Source organism: Dermochelys coriacea, chromosome 24 (genome assembly GCF_009764565.3).
Source record: "Dermochelys coriacea isolate rDerCor1 chromosome 24, rDerCor1.pri.v4, whole genome shotgun sequence".
In the NCBI taxonomy this organism is placed as follows: domain Eukaryota; kingdom Metazoa; phylum Chordata; order Testudines; family Dermochelyidae; genus Dermochelys; species Dermochelys coriacea.
In genome coordinates this window covers 10,163,622-10,176,323 of record NC_050091.1, presented here as the reverse complement: position 1 = coordinate 10,176,323, position 12,702 = coordinate 10,163,622, and positions in this window count along the sequence as shown.

The window sequence follows — 12,702 nt, the reverse complement described above, 5'->3', positions numbered from 1 at the left end:
ACTACCTGAAGGGGGGTCCAAAGAGGATCGAGCTCAACTGTTCTCAGTGATGGCAGATGACAGAACGAGGAGCAATGGTCTCAAGTTGCAGTGGGGGAGATCTAGGTTGGATATTAGGAAACACTATTTCACTAGGAGGGTGATGAAGCACTGGAATGGGTTACCTAGGGAGGTGGTGGAATCTCCATCCTTAGAGGTTTTTAAGGTCAGGCTTGATAAAGCCCAGGCTGGGATGGTTTAGTTGGGGTTGGTCCTGCTTTGAGCATGTGGTGGGACTAGATGACCTCCTGAGGTCCCTTCCAAACCTCATCTTCTATGTTCTATGCACCGGTCGGGCTCTCCCTTCTCCCAGGGCTCAGTGCCCGAGGCATAACATTGGCCAGACTCCCAAATGGCTACCAGGGCAGATCAAGGGCAGCACAGGTGAGGGGGAGATGGTCAGGAGTTAAAGGTGGGGCTGATGTCACTCTGGTCAGGACTGATTCGACCTGCTTCCAGGGTGTGTGATCGGCCCCCCGAGGGTGACCCCAAACTGGCTCCCTCCTGATCTAGCTGGGCCCAGAATTCAGCTCTCGGCATTTCAACCTCCATCTCAGTTTGCCAGCTGGCTCCTCCGCTTGCCTGCTTCTGGCCTGGTCTGGCCTGGCCTGCATGGCGGCACCTCCCTGCAGGGGCAGCTGGAGGGAAGGGCTCCTTGCTGTGGGAGGTGCTGGGTACAGGGCGGCTGCGTTTCCACAGGCCTCGCTCCATCCAGCTACCACATGCTTATTTAATTACCGCCAGCAATGCCTCGTGCTGGCCAAGAACAATAGAGCCGGCCTCAGCAGCGCTGCAGCCCGTGATATATTAGCCAGGGCAGCCAAGCATGCACCGGGCCACGGAAATCCCGGCACGGGGGCCGTAAATCCTTCTTCCACCCAGGGGAGGGGACCGTGCAGAATGAAGACTGATGCTGCGTGGGGTCCTGGGTGCTGTTGGTATGGGACAGCGCCCAAGGGAAACACAGGCCCCTGCAGGCTGCTTGGGAAGGGGACTTGCCTTTCTACTGCTGGGGAATGCTCCTTGTTCCAGAGTCCTGGCTGGGACCTGGCTGGGACAAAGGGAAGTTCATCTCCCAGACCCAGATTTGGGCCCCTGAAGAGCCAGCTGGTTCCCAAGGCTCTGAGCGCCCACAGCTCCCCTTGGGTCCCTGGAAACTGAGGTTCCAGCACCCCTGGAAACCAGCCATTTACTGAGGTATTTAAATGCAAGTGGAGGAGCCACCGAGGCCCCCCTCCCCCGATGCTGTCTGCTTCGCCCAGAATTGTAGTGCCAGGACTAACGATCAGCGCTGACAGGTTAGAACAGGGGCTGGGTTTAACACCATGTCCCAGTGCATCTGTCCTGACTAGAAGGGCCTGGGAAGAGCCAACAGGTGCAACATTGTTGCTACTAATGTTCTAGTCTGCAGCTGATTGACGACTGTATTTCAGTTCAGTGCTTGCCTTGCCAGGAGATCTGGGCTCTATTCCTGGCTCTGCCCTGAGATGCTGAGTAACCGACAGCAGGTCCCTTCCCCTCTCTGCCTCCATTTCTCCTCCGGCCCTGGGTCTATTAGACTGAGAGCTCTTTGGGGCAGGGACATCTCTCACTCTGTATCTGGACATCATCCAGCACTCCAGAGCTGAGTCAGCACCTGCACAGCGCCCGGCACGATGGGGCTCTGATCTCGGTTGGGGTCTGCGCAGCATTGGGGCCCTGAGCTGAGTACCATCCCCCATCTAGTAAATGTGACTCATGTTCTTGAGTCCCAGATGCGTGACCTTGCCTTTGGCTGAGTTAATAAGCACGTTGTTCTAGAGTTCACCCAGCTTGCCAAGTGCTCCAGATCCCCAGGTCTAGTCCCCGGCATTCTTCACCACTCCACCAATCTGGGTCATCTGCACAAGTTACCAGCAATGCTTTTATTTCCTTCCAGATCAGTGCTCAGGCTATTGAGTAGCATTGGGCTGGAATGAAGCCCTGTGGAACCCAACCGGAAATCGCCCTCCACAGGGCCAGGATCCCCGATTCACAGTTACCGTTTGAGAAGATCTAGCACTTAACCAGTTTTTAGTGCATTTAATAGGGGCTATGCTGATTTTGTACAGTTTTAACTTTTTAATGATAATGTCACGTGGAACTGTGTCAAACGCCTTACAGAGCCTGATGACTTTCTGCCAGCACAGTTACCTGTCACTCAAACTTGTCGTCCCAGCAAACAAAGCTCTCCCTTTTATTTGAAGAGACCTATCTCCCATAAACCCAAGCTGATTAGCATTAATTATGCTGCTGTCCTTTACATATGTGCAAGGAAGGATAGCCCAGTGGTTAGGGTGCTAGCCTGTGACTTGGGGGAACCAGGTTCAGTCCAACTCCCTGTGTTGCTTAACCTCTCAGTGCCCCAGTTTCCCCCCATACAGTGGAGCTCAGAGCCCTGCCCTGTTTCACGGGTGCTGTAAGATGAAATGACACCAACGACTGTGAAACACTTTAAGCATTACCAATGACAAGTGCCGTATCATACCTGGGGACTCTATTATCCACACTGCGGGTACATGGCAGCACCGGCCACCAACAGTCTCCCAGAGTAGTACCGAAGTGCGCAACCACATTATATCACCTGTGAAACAGCCCCACAGCGGAACTCGCTGGCTACATTGGGACTAGAACCAGCCCGGCTCTAACCTTTGGCCCACACACCTTGCTGAAGCCAGGGCTAGAACCTGGGAGGCCTTACTCCCACTCTCCTAGTCACTAGCTATGCAGCTGGACTGGGCAGGACACTGGACACCAGACCTAGGCAATTGTTACGAGGCAACTGGATTATTATTATTGCCCTAAAATGTGACCTACAAGCCAGGCTGGGGACACCATGCAGCACAGCTGATGTCCCCCCATGCCCACTCGCAGCCCCCAACCCTGCTGGTCCAGACAGGGGCCATGCACAGCTCCGGTCCTAGCACATAGCGGAGGTCTTTCTGGAGCAGAGCGGCACTGGGCAATGGGATTGGGCTGGGCGCTGGGCTCCAGGTCACCAAGTGGCCAGGCGGGACTTTACAGAGTCACTCCCAACTCATTGCACTGGTGAGCAGAGCTGGGCTTGAAGGCTGGTCCGCAGGGGACACCCAGTCCTGTGCTCCCGCCTCAGGATGCATGAGCAGGCTCCATTCTTCCTGCTCCATTCTCGTCACTCACTGTGTCACCCCCCAGGCAATCACTGCCAGTCCCAGGCTGTGGGGCATCCTCTCCTAGCCCTGCCCCAGGGGCCATGAGCAGCTCCCCTTCCTGGCCCCGGCCCCACCCCGCCAGCCCAGGGTCAAGCTGAGCACTGGAGGGAGGAAGCCCCAGAGTGGAGCTGGAAGCTGGGAATTTCCTGCTGGTGAGTTGGTTTCCTCATCCTCTCCCGTAACTGGGCCTGAGCCACCTCTGACCCTGGGGAGTTGTCAGCGGGGCGGACGCCCGGTGGAAACTGATGAATAACACCCCCATCCCCTCCTTGCTTCCCTCCCCCAGCTCTCCCGCTCCCCCCTCCCTGCTTCCCACCCTTCAGGCCCCCACCCCTCCACCCCTCCTACTCCCCACCACTCTGCTCCCCATCTCTCCTGCTCACTTAGCCCTCTTGCTTCTCACTCTCCTCCACCCCTCCCTGCCCCTACTCCTCAGCTCTCCTACTTTACACCCTTCTGCCCCCCACCCCTCCTGGCTGCCCCACCTCCTCCACCCACTGCCCCACCCCTCCTGCTCTCTTGCCCTCTTGCTCCTTCACTCCCTCCATCTCACCCCCCGCTGTCAGTGCACAGCACGGCTGAGGACTCCAGGTCCAGCACCCCAGACTGTGACTGCCCCACGCCCAGTCCTCCCCTCCAGACTCTCCAGGGCCAGAGCCATGCTGGGCATGGGTCCCTCTGGCTGTCCCCCTCCCCCGCGCAGTGTGGGGGGCTCAGAGGGCACTGACAGTATTGCTGGCGGAGGGGGCCCCTACAGGCCCAGGCAGCACCAGGGCTGTGGCCACCCCAGCAGCGAGGAGAGGCAGCGGGGGGCTTGGCTGTGCTCTGCCCGTGGGCCTGGTTGCACCGTAGGGGGGCAGTGGTTGGGGGCTCTCCCAGGTTGGCAGTCCCGAGGGGCAGGCTCTCAGCAGCGCGCGGCGGGAGGGGGAATGAGGCCGTGTCCAGAGGAGATGTCTCTGCACCCAGGGCCAGGAAAGGACAAACAAGCCCGTGTCACATAATGAGAACAAAGGAGGCTGACGAGCACCCACAACAAAGAGCCTCAGTGCCCCTGGCACCGTGGGGTCACTGAGCCAATGGTGCCAGCCCCCGGGCAAGGCCAGCACATATCAGCCCCCTGCCCCATATCCCCCTGCTGCACCAGAGCAGAGCCCCCCACCCATATCTCCCCAATGCCCCAGAGCAGAGTCCCCCGCCCCATATCCCCCCGCTGCCCCAGAGCAGAGTCCCCATCCCATGTCCCCGTTGGCCCAGAGCAGAGCCCCCTGCCCCATATTCCCCTGCTGTCCCAGGGCAGAGCCTCTGAGGCCCCACCCCATGTCCCTGCTGCCCCAGAGCAGAGCCCCCCACCCCATATCCCCCTCTGCCCCAGAGCAGAGCCCCCCACCCCATATCCCCCTGCTGCCCCAGAGCAGAGCCCCCAACCCCATATCTCCCTGCTGCACCAGACCAGAGCAATACCCCACCCATATCCCCCCACTGCTCCAGAGCAGAGCCCCTCACCCCATATCCTCCCGCTGCCCCAGAGCAGAGCCCCCCACCCCATATCCCCTTGCTGCACCAGACCAGAGCCCCCCACCCCATGTCCCCGCTGTCCCAGAGCAGAGCCCCCCACCCCATGTCCCCCCGCTGCCCCAGAGCAGAGCCCCCCACCCCATGTCCCCCGCTGCCTCAGAGCAGAGCCTCTCAGGCCCCCACCCCATATCTCCCCGCTGCCCCAGAGCAGAGCCCCCCACCCCATATCCCCACGCTGCCCCAGTGCAGACCCTGGCGGGCCCCCATTGTGTCCCAGCTGCCCCAGAGCAGTGCCCCCCACCCCATGTCCCTTCTGCCCCAGAGCAGACCCTGGTGGGCCCCCATTGTGTCCCAGCTGCCCCGGAGCGGTGCCCCCCATCCCATGTCTCTTCTGTCCCAGAGCAGACCCTGGCGGGCCCCCATTGTGTCCCCGCTGCCTCTCCCCTCAGGGTCCTGGCTGAACCTGTGTCTCAGGCTTCTTCTCTACCCAGGGCCAGCAGCTGTGTGGCTCTTTGGGCTTCTCCTTATCAGGGGGCTGCAGGACTCTCACCCTGGGACCCCAACCCAGCCCCCTACTCCTGACGCTCAGCTCAGGAGGGTTTCCCAGGGACACATCCTGGCCAGGGGCTGGCACCTGGTCAGGCTGGTCTCTGGCTGCCAGGGTTGGGCGGAGCGACCAGGGGACAGGCCTTATGAGTCTGTGCCCAGTGCCACTACCCCTTCACCTCACTGCCTAGCGCCCCATCCTGACAGCTCCTGGGGCCCAGCCCCATGGAATCCAGGCCTCTCGCTGGCGGGCTCCATGTCTCACCACCCTTGAGAGTGGAGTCAGAGGGTCCCTGGTCCCTGTTGTTGCTAGGGCACCGGGTGACCAGGGACTGCGGGGAGCGCTCAGCATTGCACAGGGCTCAGCAAAGTCCCACTAGTGCCCTGTGGTGTGGCAGGTTCTCCTGGTGTGACGCCCCCCACCCAGCCTCCTGTCAGCAGGGTTATTGTCCAAACATCAGCAAATCACCAAACCAAGCCCAGTCCCTCAGCCCCTGCTTTGTCCTAGGGGTTCCCGGCCTCCCTGCCAGGGGTATCTGGTCATCCTGCTTCGGGCAGCTTCCCAGGCCCGGCCTCTCCCTTCTCGGCCAGTCCTCGCTCAGCAGCTGCATTACTCTTCTGGAACAGCAGCTCCAGGGCAACCTTCCTGGGCACCTGGCCTCTTGCTCCATTGCGCACCTTAGAGTAGCTCCATTGAGGTTGTATTTCCATAGTTTGTTTATGAGGAGGTCACGTGAGACAGTATCAAAAGCCTCACTAAAATCAAGATATACCACCTCTACTGCTTCCCCCCACCCACAAGGCTTGTTACCCTGTCAAAGAAAGCTATTAGGTTGGTTTGACATGTTTGTTCTTGACAAATCCATGCTGTTACTTATCATCTTATTATCTTCTAGCTGTTTGCAGATTAATTGCTTAATTATTTGCTCCATTATCTTTCCCAGGGTGCAGAAGTTAAGCTGACTGGTCTGTAATTCCCCGGGTTGTCTTCATTCCCCTTTTTATAGATTGGCACTATATTTGCCCTTTTCCAGTCCTCTGGAATCTCTCCCGTCTTCCATGACTTTTCAAAGATAATGGCTCCGATATCTCCTCAGTCAGCTCCTTGAGTTTTCTAGGGTGGATTTCATCATCATAAATGGTCCCATCCCAATGAGGGATGTGGGGGAACAACCACATGAGGAACTTTAAAGACTCACTCACGGATGCATCTGAAGAAGTGGATTTTTTATCCACGAAAGCTTATGCCCAAATAAATCTGTTAGTCTTTAAGGTGCCACTGGACTCCTCGTTGTTTTTGTGGATACAGACTAACACGGCTACCCCTCTGATACTTCACTGATGGGGAACATCACACATGGAGCTGCACAAAACTTTACTTCCCCCCAAAAGTCAATGAATGCCCCACACCTTTTGTGGCCCTAGTATTGCCTCATATCCTGCTGTTCTCCTGCAGGAAGCCCTCTCTCAGGGCTGGGGGATGCAAAGGGAGATGATGGGATCTGAACTCTGCCTTGCTCCTGGTCGGAAGTGAGGAAATGAGAAGAAGGTGCCAGTGGAAGCTGAGTGACCTGGCAAGCACAGCTCCAAACAGCTGCCAAGGGAGGCAATGTACAGCCATGGCAGAGGGGGGTGTCTGGAAGTGGCTTCTCAAAACAAGGTGCATCCCAGGGCAGCAGGAAGAGGTGGGGGATGGAGGGATGAGCCAGGGCAGTGGGGTGAGGTGGGAAGGGGTAGAGAAGCTTACCTGTCAGGGGAGACCCTACTGCCTGGGGTGAGCTGACATCTGGAACCTCACCCGCCATGGCTGACAGCCATTTCTAAGGGCTTGTCTACACTGGCAATTAACAATGCTGCAACTTTCTTGTTCAGGGGTGTGAAAAAACACCCCCCTGAGTTGCAGCACTGTAAAGTACCAGTGTAAACAGTGCCCCGAGCTCCCGAGCCAGGCTTCATTTTACTTATTGAATTCGCCAGAGTTGGCATGTCTGAACTAGTGAGCCAGGAAACTGCCTGCCGCTGTTGGTTCCTGCTGTTCAGGGAAACAGGACTTGGTACATTCTTTGTAAATAAACAGGACTTTGCACCCAAGCAATACCTGACTCGTCGCATCAATGTCTCCTCCTATCAGAAAAGGCTTGGCAAGGGCCTGGAGACTGGCTAACACTTGGCCTAAAGGACACCGCATTGTTCTGCTTCTCCCATACAGCTCCTCATTCAGCATGAGCACAAAGGGACTCTGTGATTTGCTCACATGGCCACAGGCCAGCACCAGCCAGGTGCCTGGGGAAAGTCTCCCAAGGCTTGGTAGGGTCAGTCTCTGTCTGCGCTAGCGAGTGCTGGTGAATCCAGTCCCAAAGAGCTGCCAGTATCCACAAGAATTCCCAGCACTGTTCTGATGGCCCCAGCTCCGAGCAAATAGCCCAGCCCCTTGTCCCACGGTTCTGTCCCAACCATCACAGCACGAGAGAGGGAGGGACCCACACGCTTCACAGCTGCACTGGGGTAGTTGGTCCACTCAGTGCAGCCCACAATGCACCTGCTTGCTGGCTGTGGGACAGACATAAATTAGTAGTCAGCGTCCCGGATTTCCATTCTGCCCCTGCCGGCTGACCTGCTGCACCACCCAGGCTGGAGACCTGGACCCAGGGATTCCAGCATCTCACCCAGCTCTAATGGCTGGGCTAGTAAGCATATGATGGCATTGCACAGCTGCCTCTTGCTGGGCCATTGGTACATTGCGTCACCCCTCTTTGCACGTGTCCCTCAGTTTGGGGGTGTCTCTTGTTTTCAACCCAAAGCTCCCTGTGGTTCCCACCGATCTCACCCTCACCCCCTTTAATGACTGAGCGTTATTTGCATTGGAAAGGCCAAATCCTGGAGCCGAGGCCCGAGCCCCATTTGCTACAGCGGTCTCAGCTTCCTGCGTGAGCAGCGCTTGTTCCTCATTTAGCAGATGCTGTGTCCCACGCCTGGTCTGGGCCGTCCAGGATGTGCTTGTGTCCTTGAGTAACATCCCATTGCAGGGCCATGCCTCTGCACAGCGTCCGGCATTGCCACATGCCACTGTGCTGCTGTGCAACCTCATTGCCCCACCAGGCGATGTCACCTGCGGTGCCCACATCACACAGGAATGACTGGTACAATTCACAGGTGACTCTTTAGCTCAAGCTGAAAAGATGCCTGCTTTTAGCTCTCAAGGTGGCCAGTTCAGACTCTGCCGGGTCAGCCAAGGGGGTGGCCAGTGCAAGAGCGTGGCTGGGTGATGACGCTGCAGCTTTGAGTGATGTCATTGAGATGTCACTGAGTGATCTCATTGCATGGCTTGGTGAGGTCACAGCAGCACTGCGTGATGTCATTGTATGGCTTGGTGAGGTCACAGCAGCACTGAGTGATGTCATTGTATGGCTTGGTGGGGCACTGCAGCACTGAGTAATGTCATTTCATGGCTTGGTGAGATCACAGCAGCACTGAGTGATGTCATTACATGGCTTGGTGGGGGCACTGCAGCACTGAGTGATGTCATTGCATGGCTTGGTGAGGTCACAGCAGCACTGAGTGATGTCATTGTATGGCTTGGCGGGGGCACTGCAGCACTGAGTGATGTCATTGCATGGCTTGGTGGGGGCACTGAATGGTGTCATGCCCTGCTGAGTGAGTCATTGTGTGATGTTGTCACTACATAAAGACCCATTTTTCTCCAGGAAGTACCCTGCCATGGGGGCAAGGGACAGGGTGGGGCTGGGCCGGGGGTGGAACAGGGGCAGGACCGCGGGGGGAAGATGTGGAATGGGGTGGGGCTGTGGGCAGGGTCACAGGTGGAAGGGGCGGAAGCGGCCACTTGCTCTGGCCCAGGGCCCCCGAAGACCCTAATCTGCTCTGCTAGCACCAAGTGGATCAGCAGCTGGTAGTGGTGAGAAAACTGGCAGGTCAATGGCAGATCTGCATTGACCCCAAGCCAGGGTGCTGGACAGAAGTGACTCCTCATTACCCATACGGTGAGGACATGCTTCCCGATTTATCAGGAATGGGTCCGACGTGAGATGAGCCGTCCAGCCAGCTGACCACCTTTGCCATGGAGCGGCAGAGTGACAGAGGCCTGGCCGGGTCGCCGGAGCCAGCCTTGCCCCCGTGGCCTCGCCTAGGTCCTCATGGCTGGGCTGAGCTGGGAGGCTCCATGGGAATTTGAGGTTTGCAGGTTCGAGTTCGTGTCTGCTTCCCCCACACGTGTTGTGTCCCTCAGCCCCCCAGAGCCTTGATCATCAAGGAGCTCCAGTCCCTGAGGGGTCCCTTCCCCCAACCCACCTTGGGCAAATGCTGACTCTGTGCTGGCGCCCCGCTCCCCACTCTGACGCATCCGGGGCCTCGCTGAGTGGGACACTGAGTTACGTGGCCGTGGCAGTACAGTCCCTGGAAGGACATGTTGGACGCTCTCCGTGGAGCAGCACGCACAGTGCGAGCGTCAGTCCAGCTCTGACGTGGCTGCCGTCCAGAGCCTGGGCCTCTGGGAACGTGGAACAAAGTCAAGAGGCAAAGGGTGGGGGAGGAGATGAGGAAGGGATGGGGATGGAGAGCTTGGCTGCAAGTCGCCCGACTGAGCCCCTCCCTCTGGGGAGAGATTTACTTCCCCTGGGTCACCTCTCTGCAGCAGCTTCCTCTGCACCAGGCGAGGCAGCAGAAAGGGCTCCTGCTTGGGCATAGGAGCAGCAGCTCCCAGCCTCCTGTAAGCTCCCCCACGCAACCCCGTCGGGGTAAGACCCGGGCGCTCTCCCGGGACCCAGGCGTGGTGCTGTCCGGGCTGCAGCAGGAGGCTCCCTGGAGGGCGGTGTGCGGGGTGCACGCGTTGGCCCTGGGACTGTCGTGTGGCGCTAGCCGTGTGTTAGGCCAGCGTCAGAACTGCCCGGGCTCCACGGCACAGACTGAGTTCCACTTTCTCCGAAACGCTTCGGGCTGAACCCCAGGAAAGGGGGCGGACAGCACGCTGGGCTGGACTGGTGCGGGCCTGACGCTCCTCTACCTACCCTGGTGTAAATCAGGAATGACTCCGTGGCTCAGTGGGGCTGAATCCTTGTCACATAAATAGTTTTAGGGCAGTGTAACTCCACGAATGGCCCAGCTCCTCACCTGATGTCAACCTGCATTGCTCGTTTGAAACCACTGCCAATTTATACCAGCTGAGAGTCTGGCTCAGTGGAGTTACTCTAGATTTCCTCTGGTTCCAGATCAGAGTCAGGCTCAGCAGCCTCCGTGGGTGCAGCCCTGGTGGGAATGAGAGGAGAACGTGGCCCAGTGGTCTCTGTGCCATTGGCCATGTGTTTGCATTCAGCAGCTACTCCAGGCGTTGTAGACACAGTTCCCAGCTCGGCTGGTGCCGGGCCCTTGGCATGCGATGTCAGCTGTGTGTGGCTGGAGACACCGAACTGTTTCCCCGTCAGCTTGCCAGCCACTTCCTGAGTTGCTGACTTGTGCAATAACGAATGGAAGTGCCCTGGCCCACTGTGCCCAGGCTGGCACAGAGCCGGTCCAGGACCACTCAGCTAGACCTCCTCAAACCCTGAGAGCAGCCCCTGGTGGAGCTGGGGCCGAGTTTGGCCTTAATTTAGAAATTCCCATCTGGTTTTGGTTTAGGCAGAATTCCTGCCATGACTCTGACATGGGTTTCTGTGCGAGAAACATCTGCTCTGAAACTGTTGGGACTGGATTGACAGGGAGCAGCAGCACTACAATGACTGGGTCAGGGCATGAGCCAGCCCCATGGATAACAGAATTGACTCAAAAAGAAAAGGAGTACTTGTGGCACCTTAGAGACTAACAAATTTATTAGAGCATAAGCTTTCGTGAGCTACAGCTCACTTCATCGGATGGTGGAGTTTTTTTTTCCACCAAATGCATCCGATGAAGTGAGCTGTAGCTCACGAAAGCTTATGCTCTAATAAATTTGTTAGTCTCTAAGGTGCCACAAGTACTCCTTTTCTTTTTGCGAATACAGACTAACACGGCTGCTACTCTGAAACCAAAAGAATTGACTCAGACTTTCTTCTGCTCAGACTTGACCCAAAAGCCCAGGTCGCACACACGAAGCTTTGAACCAGGTTGGCTCTGTGGTTGAAACAAATCTTTGGTGCAGGTTCAGTCTGGCAGACATTTCTCTACAGTGGGGGAACCCAACTCCACCCTTGGGGAAGTTCAGAGGTTAATCTCTACATTCAGGAGAGCTCAGATCGATCTGTTTGTCCCCTCACGGATCTGAGGTTCTGGGCCGGGTTTGAGTCAGGCTCATGACAGAGATGATGGTCAGCTCCAGGATGGCCATCAGTGCAATATTTCTGCCCCCTCCAATCTAGGGTTCCGGAGAGATTTCTCAATCCAGTTTTGCAAACTCTAGTTGCTGTGCAGCTTTCTAATGCTGATTCAAAGCAAACCTCGACCCTCTTACTCACTGAGAAGAGCAATGAACAGGATTGGGGGGATGGAACTGCTTTCACCCGAGGAGAGATCCTGGGACAGTGGAGCTTGGAAAAGAGACATGACAGAGGCCTATAAGATCATGACTGGTGTGGAGAAATTGAATAGGGAAGTGTTATTTACCCCTTCACATAATACATGAACCAGGGGGTCACCCAATGAAAGGTTTAAAACAAACATAAGGAAGTACTTCTTCACACAATGCACAGTCAACCTGTGGAACTCCTTGCCAGGGGATGTTGTGAAGGCCAAGACTATAACTGGTTCGAAAACTAATTGGAGAAGTTCCTGGAGGAGAGGTCCATCAATGGCTATGAGCCAAGATGGTCAGGGGTGCAACCCTGTGCTCTGGTGTCCCTAAGCCTCTGACTGACAGAAGCTAGGACTGGATGAGAGAGGATGGATCACTTGACAATTGCTCTGTTCTGTTCATTCCTTCTGGGATTGGCCACTGTAGCACTGGCTAGATGGATCATTGTCTGGCCTCCTGATGCTCTTGTGTATTGCTCTGAAATCCTGGTCTGGATGCCCGATAGCAGAGACACATCACAGGGTCTGACTGCACTGCAGTCTCAGGGACGACTGCAGCTTGGGCAGGTGTATGCATGCTAGCGTTACCTGTTACTGTTATTGAAAATAGCAGTGATGCTGCGGCAGTGTGGGCAGTACAAGCATGCCCAGAACTCGGGCCGCCTAGTTGTGTTTCTGAACCCATGTTGCCACAGCTACCCTGCTATTTTCAGCAATGCTAGCAGGGTAAAGCTAGAGTGAGCGCGTCTGCCCGACCCACACTCACAGCTTGGACCGCAGGGCCAACAGGATCCTGCTCCAAGCCGCTGTCCCTCACTCAGGGCTGTGGCGTAGGAATGAAGCCTTCTGCCTGGGGGCCCAAGGGCGGTGCTGCAGTTGGCTAGCTGGTGGCTGCTGG